The following is a 14,576-nucleotide window of genomic DNA, read 5'->3' on the forward strand; positions in this document are numbered from 1 at the left end:
TCCCTTTTGTGTTATTAGCTATAGAAGCTGCTGTGCCTTGCCCATGTCTCCTTGGATGGAATTCTGATTTTTTTTTCATCTCAGAACTAGTCTGATCCAAAACTCAGTGAAATACATGGGGATCTTTCCAGTGGTTTCAAAGGCCATTTGTTGTGCTGCTAAAACAGTAGTGTCATTAACATCACAGAAACTACCATTTATATTAATACCTGGTTGGCTGCCTCAACCAAGGAGTCCACAGATTCAACAACATTGGGTGTGTAACTTTCTGACAGTTAAACTGACAACTTTTTAAAGCCAACTTAAATGTCAGAGCATACACACATATGTGGAGCAGTGTCAACTTAATATGGCGCAAGTTAATATACCTTCAAAGTGTATTGTATTGAGCCATGTTAGTTAAGTTGACTTAGCTCACAAGATGGCTGCTACCATGTCAAGGTGTTGTAGCTGTGTACGCTCCAACGTGGCTCAAGTTGCCTTAGTTAAGTCGTGTTAGTACATGTGTACAAACTCTTTGAGTCCACTTTTTAGAGATGCTTCCAGATGCAAGCACTTTCCAGGAGGGAAGGGGCAATGGAAGCAAGCTTGTAATTTTACTGCCTGTGCCATACTTGCTCTATACAATTCTCTAGCTTCTGCTACCAATCCAGCACCTTTCCTGAACACTAACAGCTGCTTTAGGAAATCAGTCCAAATGGTACAATCAATTTAAACAGAGTACGACAAAAAGGACCCATGGGTGACTGAACCTGAAGCCTGAGGCACATCTTGTCAACATCTATTTCAACAAACTTTATATGGGGCAAAACCTTAGAAGTCACCTGGATTTCTATGCTGCCAGCCCTCAGAAGTTTATCAGGCATTTTGTGACTTTCTTAAAGACTTTATTAAAATCACAGCTCATGGAGTCGTGGAATTATATTTGATTCTTAACTTTCTTTTAATGAAATCTCTAGCCTTTGTGATATCATAGAAAAGCTTAAAATGTGCACCCTAAATTCTCAAAAACTAAAAGACAAATATAAAGCACCCAACACTGGTTACTTCTAAAAATCCCATGACTTAAGTCCATAGCTTGATTTTCGGAGGTTTGACCTGTAATTTTGGAATTGTTAGGGTGGAACTATCAGAATTAAAACAGTATTTCTCAAGATTTTTGGTGTGAAGTTCTAAGCAACAGGGACAGGGTAGGTGGAGAAGATGTGTCAAGTGTGCGGGGTGGGGCCTTTTGACATTTCATGACCAAGGTGTGGGAGGAGAGTCACGTGTTCCATTTTCCTGAAGGCAGAGCTCAGTTTTCAAACATTCAGGAAATACTAGATTTACACAGACTATATTTCAAAGTTGAAACCCACATTTTGGTTTCCATGTACTTAATTTGTGGGTTTTTAATATTCATTCATTTGCCTGTAAGCTAAGACAATTTTTTTCTGGAAATAAAAGTTCTTTGTTCCTCATATGGGACCAACCCAAAAGTAATACCCACTCAATTCTCTCCTCAGCTAGGATAAATTCCACCCTTACCACACTCCCCAAACTTTGCTGTGCTGCTCTATGATTTCTCCCATCACCTGGATTTGTTTTCTTGTCCTTCTGGTCACTGACAAGAAGTATGCAATGATTAAATATTTCTGGTTTCAGTGCCAACTGCATTAGACGGAAGATTAAAGAGGTGTACCAATGCTGCATGTGAGAAGAAAGGTTCTCAGCTCTTGCACGTAAGTCTGAAAAACAGAAATGCCAAATTTAGCTGAGATGCAAACCAATACCTTACAGCATAGCCAATCTAAACAGTCTTAAACTGATTTAAATATGATGTAGAAGTTGAGTTGCTTTATTTAGGGCCAAACTGGCAAAAAAAAAAAAAAAAGAAAGGATTAAGACTGGCATCCTAATAAAACTCCAAAAAACAAGGGTGTATGTGATTAATATGACTTTATATTTTATCTGCATGCTTGCAGAAGTCAGGCACATTTCTCAGGAAGCTGAAAGCTATCTTCTGTCCCCATAAACTTCAGTCTTGCCTTCACTGCAACAGTTATCTTGAGTTACTCTACTCGAGATAGACCACACCGCAGAGAAACACTGGAGCTACACTGAGTGTCTGGAGAAATGAAGAAAATACAAATTTACTTTGTAAATCCCAGAATTTACTGGGATTCATTGTGTAAATATGTTAAGATGCCTTTTGTCCCATGATAAGTGATAGCCCTGTTTCATTGGGGGATAAAATTGCTCTGGTTTAATTTTACTCACTTTGGGGTTAAAATAGGCTCACAGACAGTTATTGCAGAGCACCTAATGCCTTGTAAAGTCACCACCTCATTTTAACTTGCTGTGCTTTGTTACTTTGGCCATACCCAGAAAGTATGTTTATGCAGCAGTCACTATAGACATGCCAGAGCTAGCTTTAAACTAGCAGTCTCATGTACTAAGTAGCACAGAGCTCCATACCAACAACAAAACTAGCTCAAGAAGCATGGTAAATTAGTTGTGACATCTCTGAGTGGCTAAGTACAGGCAGTCAAAAAGCCTAAGGCTGAATTGATTCAATCTTCGCAGGTTTGTCTAAGCTGTGTAGATTGAACTGATAAGCAAGTGAACAGACATTCACTTTTGATCATAGAAATGCAGCCACATGCCTGTAGTAGCCCAGAAGGCAGGGGGCACTAGAGTATGCCTCCCTGCTCAGCTGGAATAGACAGCTTGGGCCAAGGCTAACCCACCCACCCAGCAAGGGGGGTAAGGATATTGGGAGAGACGCAAAGCATCCTGGGATCCTGGGAGACTGTGAGGTAACTTGAATCTGGAGGACTTCTGGAACAGAAGTTCAATAGCTGATTTAGGTGAAGTCAGTTTAAGTCTGTTACTACATCCATCTAGGTTTATCTTACAATGATTTTGGCCATTTTGAAAGGGGTTTATGTGCACTGAACTTCTGTTGTTTTACAGATTTGAACTGGTTTCCAATCACTTACACTTATTTATGTGTAATTTCTGTCCCTAGCCAGTAAGGCTTGTCAAATGCCTCCAGCATCACAGTAATCCAAATATTTCCAATGCATAGATTCATAGATGCTAGGGTCGGAAGGGACCTCAACAGATCATTGAGTCTGACCCCCTTCCTGGGCAGGAAAGAGAGTGCTGGGGTCAGATGACCCCAGACAGATGCCTGTCCAGCCTTCTCTTAAAGACCCCCAAGGTAGGAGCACCACCTCCTTTGGAAACCCATTCCAAGTTTTGGCCACCCTTACCGTGAAGCACTTTTTCCTGATGTCTAGCCTAAATTTGTTCTCTGTCAGTTTGTGACCGTTGTTCCTTGTTACCCCAAGAGGCGCCCTGGTGAACAGAGCATCTCCGGTTCCTTGCTGCACCCCCCTAATGAATCTGTAGGTGGCCACAAGATCACCTCTCAGCCTTCTCTTGCAGAGGCTGAAGAGGTCCAGGTCCCTTAGTCTCTCCTCGTCAGACTTGGCCTGTAAACTCTTAACCATGCGAGTGGCCCTTCTCTGGACCCTCTCGAGGTTATCCACATCCTTCTTAAAGTGTGGTGCCCAGAACTGGACGCAGTATTCCAACTGCTGTCTGACCAGCGCCCGATAAAGGGGAAGTATCACCTCCTTGGATCTATTTGTCATGCATCTGCTGATGCATAATACAGTGCGGTTAGCTTTGCTGATGATTTTGTCACACTGACGACTCATGTTCATCTTGGAGTCCAGTATGACTCTGAGATTCCTTTCCACTTCTGTGCTGCTGAGAGAGTCACTTCCCAGCCAGTAAGTGTGCTGGCTATTTTTATATCCTAGGGGCAGCACTCTACATTTGTCCTTGTTGTACTGCATCCTATTGTGTTCTGCCCACTTATCCAACCTGTCCAAGTCTGTCTGCAGCCATTCCCTACCCCATGGAGTGTGCACTTCACCCCACAATTTAGTATCGTCTGCAAACTTGGACAGAGTATACTTCATGCCCGCATCCAAGTCACTGATAAAGACATTGAAGAGTACAGGTCCAAGGACTAAGCCCTGAGGGACCTCACTACCCACATCCTTCCAGGTTGATACCAACCCATCTACTACCACTCTCTGGGTGCAACCCCCAAGCCAATTTGCCATCCACCAGACTGTGTAAGCATCTACGTCACAGCCTCTCTTAATTTATTTATGAGAATGGGATGAGATACCATAGTGAAGACCTTCCTAAAATCTAAGAAAACTACATCCACCTCTACTCCTGTGTCTAAGCGTTTTGTGACCTGGTCATAAAATGAAACCAGATTAGTCAGGCATGATCTGCCTGCTACAAATCCATGCTGGTTGCCCTGCTGCATTATTTTTCCCACTGGACTCACAGAAATATGATCCTTAATTATCTTTTCAAAGACTTTTCTAAGGATGGAGGTGAGACTGACTGGCCTATAATTACTTGGATCCTCTTTCCTTCCCTTCTTGAAAATAGGGACCTCGGTGGCTCTTTTCCAGTCCTCTGGGACCTGACCCAAGCACCATGAGTGCTTGAACAACCATGCCAGTGGTTCTGCTATGAACCACTGATATGCAGTTTTTGACCTACAATTTTGGAGATCAGATTCTGTAGATATAGCTGAACTATGTGGCAATACAATGAGATATTTCAGTAGCAGGGTAGAGGCTGGGGCGGCATGAGCACTAAGGCACATGGCTGACAGCCCAAGGGTCACAATCTTGAAGCCATAGCAGAAGTGCTCCCTATGCGGCCTGTCAGATTCAAGTGAATCTCTGAATTCTGCTCCATACTTTGTCACAAGGACATGAAAACAGAAAAGAAGTGGCGGGGTCAGTGTTGTTACATTATGACACTTGCAGACTCTGCATTTCAGGAGTTTAGAATCATCCAATTTTGTAGATTAAAAAAATCCAGGCTTCACTGGTTTTTCCCTCTAATCTAAAGATGACACAGTCCTTTTTTGTAAGTATTGTATATTTTTCAGGGTTATGGGATGGAAACCATTCTCATTTATTTCACCCCTTTTCCATGGATGTGATTTCCTTCTTAGGTAGAATTGGGTGAGTAATGGATGGACAGGACAGTTCATGGTTGGTGGCTAAACCAAAGAATTCAGGAAAAAATTCAGTTCAGATCATACCAATAAAGCGTTTGTCCAGGTGTTTTGAAGAAACAAAGAAATGGATAAAAATCATTTTGGGTCAATCTCAAATCTTTAGTTTAACCCAAAATAAAATTATTTGTTTCGTTTTTTGATTATTTAACTCTCTTGTTTGACTACTCTCCCTTAAATTTGTCAGTTTTTTTTAAATGTTATTTCAGAACAAAAAGTCAATAGCTGCATCCTGAAAATATTGAAAAGCTTAATTCCAGCATTTCTAAAATTAAACATTTCATGCCAAAGATGTTAAAACAGGTTTTTTCACATTTTGGAGATTTCTTGCCTTATTTTTTCAGACTAAATCATTTCCCAAACTCAACCTGAATTTACTATCAATCTCTCTGAAACACTTTTCCAGCAAATTTATCTGAGGGAAAAAAACCAAACTAGTGCCTCAGTTCTAATTTAGGTCGCATTGCAATAAAGGAAGATATGCAGGGTTCTTTTTACTTAGCTTCTTTTTAAAGCTATTGTCATTTTGCAGGGAGATATGAGTGTCCCTTCACTGAACACTGCATGGACACTGCATGTCCTGTATCCAAAGGATATTAAAGGACTCATTCTTTAAAACTGGATCAACCCAAAAGTAGCTACCATCCATACTGATGTATGCATTTCCTCACTGTTGTTACAGCAATCACCACTTTATAAGAATGTTCACTGTAACAGGCTGTTTTACAAAAATACAAAGGAATATTTACCGAGAAATTTTTCAACTATATAATTACAGGTTTCTTTGCATTTGATACACGATGTCTGATGGGTATGGTTCCTCTAGGCAAGGAGCAGAAATATACCCTGTAACTTTGAAGTCCAGTTAGAACAAATTAAAATATTGTCCACTTCCAGTGTTTTTAAACATTGGTAAATTAAGGCCCTTTGAGTTGAATCCATGGACTCCCCTTTTCAATAATTAAATCCTTTGTATGTGGCACTAAAATGGAATTATGTTTTCCAATGTATTAATCTCCCACCCAGCCACCACCTTTTCCACTGACATATTGGTAGGCTAGTATAAATTTCAGGGCATTAAACTTAAGCATATTTGAATATCCTGTTAGGTGTTGTTCTGTATTATTGGGCCACTTAATATTCTGAAGAGCTCGGCCCAAAGCCCAATGCCTTTATGTCTGTGAAATAGCAGAGCTACATAAGTTAAGTCTAAGCATGTGCACTGCTTCTTTCACATTAAAATGTTGCTTTCATTACCCATTGCTGCCCAGTTTTCAATTACTAATGTTAATAAGGCAGCATCTGGGCTGTGTTAGGGTAAACCATGATTGGAAGTTGTAGTCAGAAAACTAACTCCTTAAATGAACTTTTGGCGTTCTATACAGTCAATTGACTCCCTTTCTCCTTGACTCAATTAAAGTTGATCTGATCTGATGGTTAGTCGTAAAGTTTCCCCAGAGGAAGGCTATCCAATAAATATCTCCAGCTGAACGTATTGCAGCACTCTCTTTAGCAACTGTTCTTAGCCAATATTAGAAAGAAGGCACTGCAGCAAATGGATCCCTGCTTTGGTTCTGTACATCCATTCCTTAGTTCCTTTGACTTTGCAGTCCCAACAGATGGGAAACTATTAATCTGGGAAAATCAATCTATGTCTATATCCCTCTAAAGTACAATATCTTCTTTTACTTTAGGAGGGAGAAATTTACTGCAGTCCTTGGAAAAAAAGGTGACATGTACTTTCCCTGCTAATGCTGCTACCAAGTCCCTCTACTCCTCATTCAGATATGCAGTGAATAAGGGCTACCCTCAGCATCAGATCAAGAACAAAGCAGGTGCTGTATACCACACCATGCTAAAAATAAAGTAGGCCTTAGTTGGCTAAGAAGAGATGGGTGCTTTGCTGCCCTTGCACCACCATTCAGCTATGTAGGACATATGCACAGTCTAAGCTAAGGCAATTGCAAGATGCATGTTAATTCAGTTGCTAATCCATGGGACCAGCTCATCCTACAGGTGACTGTGTGGCTTTGCAAGGACAACATGTTTGAAAGTGGAGGTTGATCAGTAGTAGAAATAGAGATGCTGCAGACCAATTTTGTAGAGTTATTGTGCTGCTTGGGATGCATCCTTACCTCCTGAAAGAAATGCAAAAAATCTAGAACTCTTGGTTCAGAGATGATACCTTTTATTAGACCAACTGAGAAATTGCAAAAAAAATATTTTTTCTGCAAGCTTTTGGGCGTACACACCCTTCATTAGGCTCAGCTTGATCTGCACAACAAAGAACACCTTACAAACTCTCATGAACCCAGAAGAACAGATTTCCAGTTTCAGCTTCCTCTGTGAAAAAATTAAGTTTATTTCCTACAGATGAGGATTTTTTTACCATCTTGACCTTTCCCTGAGCCTGATGAAGGGTGTAAGTCCAAAAACTTGCAGAAAAAATACATATATTTTTGCAATTTCTCAGTTAGTCTAATAAAAGGCATCATCTCTGAACCAAAAGTTCTAGATTTTTGCATTTCTTTTTGTCTCAGTCCAACACGGCTACCAAATACACCCGTCTTACCTTCTGCACATTCAACCTTTAAGGGATGTGGCCCTGCCCAGGTAAAAAAACGTGTCTTGGGAAGTTATGCTGAGAGCAAATTCAGAATTAGGGGTATATTTCCTGGACAAGGTGCAAGTACAACTATTTGTACAAACAGGAGAGGAACTGCCTTCGTACCCTCTTCTGGTAATAAATAGATATGTCTCTATTACTTACTGAGCTTGCTCAACTTGTGACTAAGTTTAGCTGTGCTAACCCACCAGACCAGGAGATCATATAACACTATTTAGTGGATGGAAAATACCTGTGACAGAATTAACAACAGCCAAACATCCAGCAAATTTTGAGACAGCAAAAGTATTTAGAAAATTTCAGAAAAGTATAATGAATTCTCTGAACAAATGTTTCCATTAGAAGTGGGAAGCTCTGGTCATCTGTAGCTCACAGTGAAGGAAGGAATAGTATCTGATGGTGTCACCCCAGATTGTAGGGTGTGGTGCCACACCCCAATCAAGTGGCAGATGAGTTGAGTCAGAGTTAAGGATGCTTTTTTATAATTACTTGGACACATTCTGTGCCCCTCTGCACATTCCCTCCAGTCCCCATAAGTATAATTTTCAATATAAATGCTTCCCCATATCTTCTACAATGAAGGTCAGTCCCCCCTTCTGGCCCCATTATGGGCAGTCATATTGGTCCTGCTTCTCATTCTATGTTTAGTACTACTTATCCACGCCAAAGTATAATGAAATGCCCTATATATTTGATAGGTTCTGTCTATATAGCACACTGATGCTGAGTTGTTATCTGGGATGTTCTACTTGTCCCAGTGCAACATCCACCCATTGCTTTTGACCCTAGGTAGACAAATGCACAGACTGTTTAAAAGAGAGACCAAAATGTTTTCATTATGCCTATCCTCCTTGTCTGAACTGGGTCTAGAAAGACAGGAGTTAATTTTTTTTTCCCTCAGGCATCTTCTGGCCCCACAGCTGCAAGCTATTAATTAGTCTATCAGCATCCCCCTGAAGAACCTTGTCTGAGAAAAGGGTGACTGGGTGAGCCCCGCTCAAAGGTAAATTGCCAGCTGATAGCTTTTCTCCCCCCCTAGATGGTCGGGATATATAAATACAGCAGGAAGTAGACCATCTTCTTCCTATTGCGGGGGATGGGTTTTTTGCTAGAGAGAGATTTAGGCTGTTGAGCACACAAATGAAATTGAGCTGATCAGGGTTTACCACCTCTACAAATTTGCTCATATATTCCTATCCTTATCAAAGATGCTCTGGACAAAACTGGGTGCATATTAACTCATACCCTGCAGAGAGAAATGGTCTGCAATTGAGCTATGGTGATCAGCAGTTAAATATGTAGGAGAAAAGTGATCACTAACCAAACATTCATTCTGAAATTTGGCTCTGCTGGGTTTTTGCATCTAAATACGCGTTGCCAGGCACACTTGCTTTAGCAAGCCTTTGTAAGGAAGTGTTTTCTCTCAGTGGTTTTAAATATATCTCACCTTGCTTGATTTCCTTTGAAGTAGGGAAGGCTTTGAAAATGGAGGAGACAGTGGAGTCAAAGTGTATTTGTGCAGTTTAGAGATCCCAACACTACTATGTTCCTAAGTATAGCTTAGGCTGCACTTCACTTTCTCATTCATTATCCCTGAGGCTCTTCTAATTTGCTGAAACAAAAAGCTGAAATCTCCACACCAAGGCTGACTGCACAAACAATTTATTTAAGCAGGTTTAGAAGTAAACGAAGCCTTACACTAGTTATATGCTTAGAATGTCCAGTTCCTTCTTGCTGCAGTTTATGATGCAGGTGGTTTACTAATTGCCCCAAGAGAAAGGGAATACAGATGGGGAATTTCCTGTTTACAGTGGAAGGATCAGTAAGATGAGCATTTTGGCCACAGATAAGATATTTGTTGTCTGATGGGTTAGACTACCCTAGAGAGGCAGGATGTTCTTAAGATTGCTTTTATTTTATTTTTTAAATTACATTTGTTCAAATGCATATTAGCTCAAATCCCATGATAATTGATCTGAAAAGCTGTCTCAGTTCCTCTCCACCTCCTTTAGCTCAGCATAGAAACTTTTTGCTGACACACTTTATAATGTGATGAAAGCTTCTAGATAGGAAAGCTGGAGAATGACATTGGCATTGTCGCTCAGGTCAACTAGTAGTTTTCATTAAGAGAAGACCCATTAATACAGAGCCATGTTGGATTGAATACAGTACTGGGTTTCTCTAATTTCATATCTTTTTATAATCTGTTTAGCAACCTCTATAATTATAGGTCAAAACATATGGATGTTACATCGATTTTAATATACCTACTTAATTTCTTGGCATGTTCCCAATATGTTCCTGGCAACCAAAATACAGTTATACATATTAGTATTGCTTAGTACCTAAGCAATGTTTATTGCTATCTCCTGTAATTTAGATTAAGACAATTTCTTAGAAGATACTGCATTTAAGCTAATTTCCAATATGTGTTTCTATTAAGAAAGAGCCATCATTCTCTCTATATATAGAGTGCTTATAGTATGTAGGTTGTGCTACAAGCAAACACAAAATAGAAAACACATGCATGGAAGGGCTGTCATCTAAGTAGAAAATATATAGGTGAAGGACTGGGGATTGGATTAATCAAAAATCTCTCAGTGGTACAGCTGAGCATGTCATCATAGCGCCATGATTGTTTATGTTCTTTAGATATTTGATCAGCTACTGCATACTTTATACAGTGAGGCAGGACCTGCCTTTCTGGTTCTCCTGGAAGAAAGGCACTTATTTTATCTGTTCCAATACTATTCTTTCTAGGTTCTCAAAGCGTGATATAAACATCTGGCTGATTAAGCCTTTACTTTTATTATTGCCATCTAGGCAGTTGTGCTGACATCTGTTAAACATGGGGTCTGGGCACCTAGCCAACTAGCCTCAAGGATAGAGGACCCTAAATTATTCCCTTTTGAAATCTGAACTCCTTTTTTTTTTTTCCATCCTGCACTTCAGGAAGAGGAAGAAGCCACCTAGGAGCAAGAGCTCAAGCACATGGCATCATGGCATATTGCCCAACTAACTTTATGGGTCACTTTTTTTTTTTATGACATCAAAACTAAACACACAAAAAGAATAGTAAAATGTGTAACATAAATGACCATTGAACAAATTACACCAGCAAACACAAAGAATGATAGTACACGCAAGTCATTGTTTACCTAATGTTAGGAAGGTGTTATTTAACATGACAAATAAAGTGGCCATCCTCTCCCTGCTGTCCATGTTTTCCTATCCAGGCTTTCAGCACTTGTGAAACTCTGCCTAGAGATGTTGTGTGGTCCCACCCAGGGGATTTAGGACCCCCCAATCATACAGCAGACTCCTACAATGTTAAGCTCTGTACAAATTTGGAAGGAATTATCCTCAGTGATTATAATTTAAATAGACATATACTCCCACAGCAAACTACCCTGGCCATTAGATCATGAGGCAGTATGTATTCTTTCAGAGAAATGCAGTGTCAAGCATTTTCTGTGTATTCTAGGAATGATGTAGTCTTAACATTTTGGCATTCTCTCAGTGAGGATTCATTGCTATGGAGGCCTAAACTGATGTTCCAGGCCTTGTTCCACACTGGACCTTTCCAAAAGTATGTGATGTCTCTGACAAGGGGAGTAGAATGTGCAGATGCATGTTAGTTGCTGTTAACTTTTGTCTATGGCGTTTCATTAGCAACCTCTTCCTTCTCACTGTATTTTCCTAAAATGTGGTGAAATGCCAATAAAAATGCAGGCCTCTGTTTTTTAAATTGATCATCCCTCCTATTGACTACAGGTGACAACATTTGCAAGCTTGGGTCAAAACAAACATCCACTTCGAAAGCACTGGGCTCACTGAGTTTTGCCATCACCTTCAATACATCAAAATTGCATAAAAATTTAAGAAGTGGTGGATGGGAGGCAGGAGTCAATCATTGGATTTTGAATGAGAGCGGATAGATCATGTGGAGAAAGCCCATGAAGTGCCTAGAAATTGGAGCTCACAAGTTACTGTGCAAGCAGAAAATGTCACATTCCTTTCTTCAAGTGACAAGGCAAACAGTGATTCACTCTATCCATTTCTGTGTGGGCTTGTTTGTTTCTTTTCTTGTATCTGTTTTTGTTTCCCACGAGGTAGTTCCTGTTTGTCACTAGGTTGCAGCTTGATGCCTTAATCAGCTCTAAAACTAGAGCTACAGTACATGCAAAGTAACCATGCTGAGAGTCACCAGCCACAGGGCACAAATTGAGTTTTGCTGCCCCTTAATCTTTCCGTCCTTCAGGTTTTTCAATAGAGTTGTGTATGCCTAATATTATCACTTATGTCAGGTCATTGCAACAAACATGTTACCTGACAAATTAAAATTACCTTGAGTCAATTTGCTTATTTGTTTGGCAGACATTGAGTGAACTCCTGTCAGAGACCAAGATCCTATTTTGTCATGTAGCCAGAACCAGAGACAGTCCTTGTCCTGTTCAGCTGACACAAGCACCCTTTATGTGGTATAAAAAATAAGTGTATAAACTGAGGAAACACTCAATAAAGGGAGAATATTCAATGCGTAGAAAATTAAACTTTCAGATACTACAACTATAAGCCAATTGCAAGCAATTAATGAAAAAGCAAACTACTTCAATCATTTGATTGCTAGTGGTTCCAGTAATTGAGCCATAATTTTACCAGCTATGGAAAATTTTTGAGCAAAGGGATATTGTGAACCAGGATTTTTATACACATCAACTAGATGTACTGTAGGAAATAAGCTGGAGGAGGGTGTAAAGGATGGATTTTAATGCAGACTGGATAGGCTGGTATGACCAGACCATGCATAGAGAGTCATGTGGAAGAAGATGCAGAGTTTGAATTCTCTGGATGTAATTTATCAACATCTGCTTCTCAGGCAGCAACATGCAGTGACAGTTTAGATCAGTATGGGCTATGAGCGTTGTTTTCTTCTCTTTCTTTCACTTCTTACACACAAGAATGACCCTGAGCCACTGGAGCCCAAGAAATTAAAAGCAGCCCCCATGCCAAGCTTGAAAACAAGTTGTGAGAACAAAGAGCAAAAACCAAGTTGCAAGCATCATGCTTAGCAGCTTTAGTGAATCAGACAAATTGTTTTTTAAAATTCTTAAACTAAGCGCATCTCCAGGGAATGGTACCAAGCCAGCATTTAAGTCAACAGGTCTTCTAATTTTTCCTTCTCTTGGGCTCCGTGTTTAGGTTTTCTATTTTCTCTGGCAGCACTTGTTAATTTTCATTGTACTGAGGAACTAAAACCTTTTCCCTTATAAAGTTGTTCTTTGGATACTCCCCAAGTACTTACTGGTTGCTTAGGAAAGGGACCAGCAACTTTTTCAAGAAATTAAATAATAAATAAACTGATATTTTTCAGCGATCTCACTGGCTGATATACTCAGTGACATGACTAGGTGGGACATGCTTTCCTATAGGGAGCCAAATCACATATATTAAATCACTCCAACAAAATAAAGCCTAGAGTATGGCCTGCTATATTTAAGGGATGGCATGTAGCTGCTCCCTAGGAACAGTACAGGGCAGGAATTGTGCGTCAAAAGGAGGGTATGTGTGTGGGACATGCTTCCTTCCCTGTTCTTGGGTGAGTTGTAATGTGGTATGGGCAGAAACCAACTCACTACAACTTGCCACCTAACATCTCCCGCACCCTACATTTCTGACTCCTTTCTTAGAGGATGCAGCCAAGACTCCACCTAGTCCCAGCCACTCCCCTGCCTGATTAATGGGTGACTTACATCCAGACTTAATTTCCAGGGTGGCCAAGTAGAATCATTTGTGTCTAACTGGACTGCCTGTATTTAATACTGAACCCATCCTTCAGGCAAGATTCTTATTTAAACCAACATGAATGTTACCTGAAGCAGATGGATAGGGTCAGTTGTATACCATCTATACCATCTCTTACATCTTTACATTAAGATTTTTTTCCTGGAAGATACAGAGGACATTATTATTCAAAATTCATGTTATTAGGCTCAGCACGCAGGTAGTTAAGTGAAACTCTACACAGGAATTCAGACTAGATGAACTAATGGTCCCTTCTGGGTAAAACTGTCTGCATGTGTCTGTAGCATAATATTATCCTTACCTCTGAAGGGAGCAGTTGATGATAACTGAATGGACAGAGTCAAGCAGTTTATGGGGGGCTTGCTAACATTGGATGTTCTCATTTCTAGGGGGATGCCGAGTCTATGAGTTAGAGAACAGTCTAACACTTTAGGAGAATGTTCAGGCCCAATTTATGGTCAGCCTTGTTCAGGTGAGCTAAAATGGGAGAGAAAAGGAAACTGCCATAGCCTACCTGCAGATTAAGGGCCAGGAAAATAAACTGCATTACTTGATCTCAGCCTCATGATCTTCAAGCCAAATAAATAGAGCTCCTAAAAAAAAGAAAGAAAAAAAGTACTTTAAGTATTGGAATACAGTATTTCTTTTTCATCTACAGTTTTCATGGAACTTGATGGGAAGAATTAATTCAAAATCCAAGTAAGGAATGATTTTGACAAATTCCTCCTGAAAAAGAGGCCTGTAGGCATTTCTACATAAACACCTGGGGTCAGATTCTGAGAAGCAGTAAAGAGCTATAGGAGAAATGGCTTGTGTCTCTTGACTGGTTTGCACCCCTTATCTGGGGTCACTGCATCAGTGTGAAATTGGCAGGGTGAAAAACTTTCTTGCATCCTTCCCCTTTCCACTCCCATCACACTTGAGAACAGCCCTTTGTACCAGGGCCTCCATGGCATAGTACCTGGTACCAGCTCTACTGCTTTCTCAAAGTCTCTTTGGCTTAGGCTTTTCCTGGCGAGGGACACTAACCAGCTGTGCAAA

At 40.3% G+C, this 14,576-nt stretch overlaps 1 long non-coding RNA gene across 4 annotated transcripts in view; it reads right to left on the reverse strand.

Annotated features, from left to right (window-relative positions):
* The window catches only part of LOC132250372 (uncharacterized), a 56,200-nt gene that overhangs the window by 23,724 nt on the left and 17,900 nt on the right, over positions 1–14,576 (reverse strand). For all 4 annotated transcript variants that reach the window (XR_009462064.1, XR_009462067.1, XR_009462066.1 and 1 more), the window contains exons 2-3: positions 14,050–14,128; positions 1,575–1,727 (exon numbers count right to left, since the gene is read on the reverse strand). This is a non-coding gene — a long non-coding RNA (uncharacterized LOC132250372). The remainder of the gene's footprint in view (positions 1–1,574; positions 1,728–14,049; positions 14,129–14,576) is intronic.

This window comes from Alligator mississippiensis, chromosome 4 (genome assembly GCF_030867095.1).
Source record: "Alligator mississippiensis isolate rAllMis1 chromosome 4, rAllMis1, whole genome shotgun sequence".
NCBI classification, from domain to species: domain Eukaryota; kingdom Metazoa; phylum Chordata; order Crocodylia; family Alligatoridae; genus Alligator; species Alligator mississippiensis.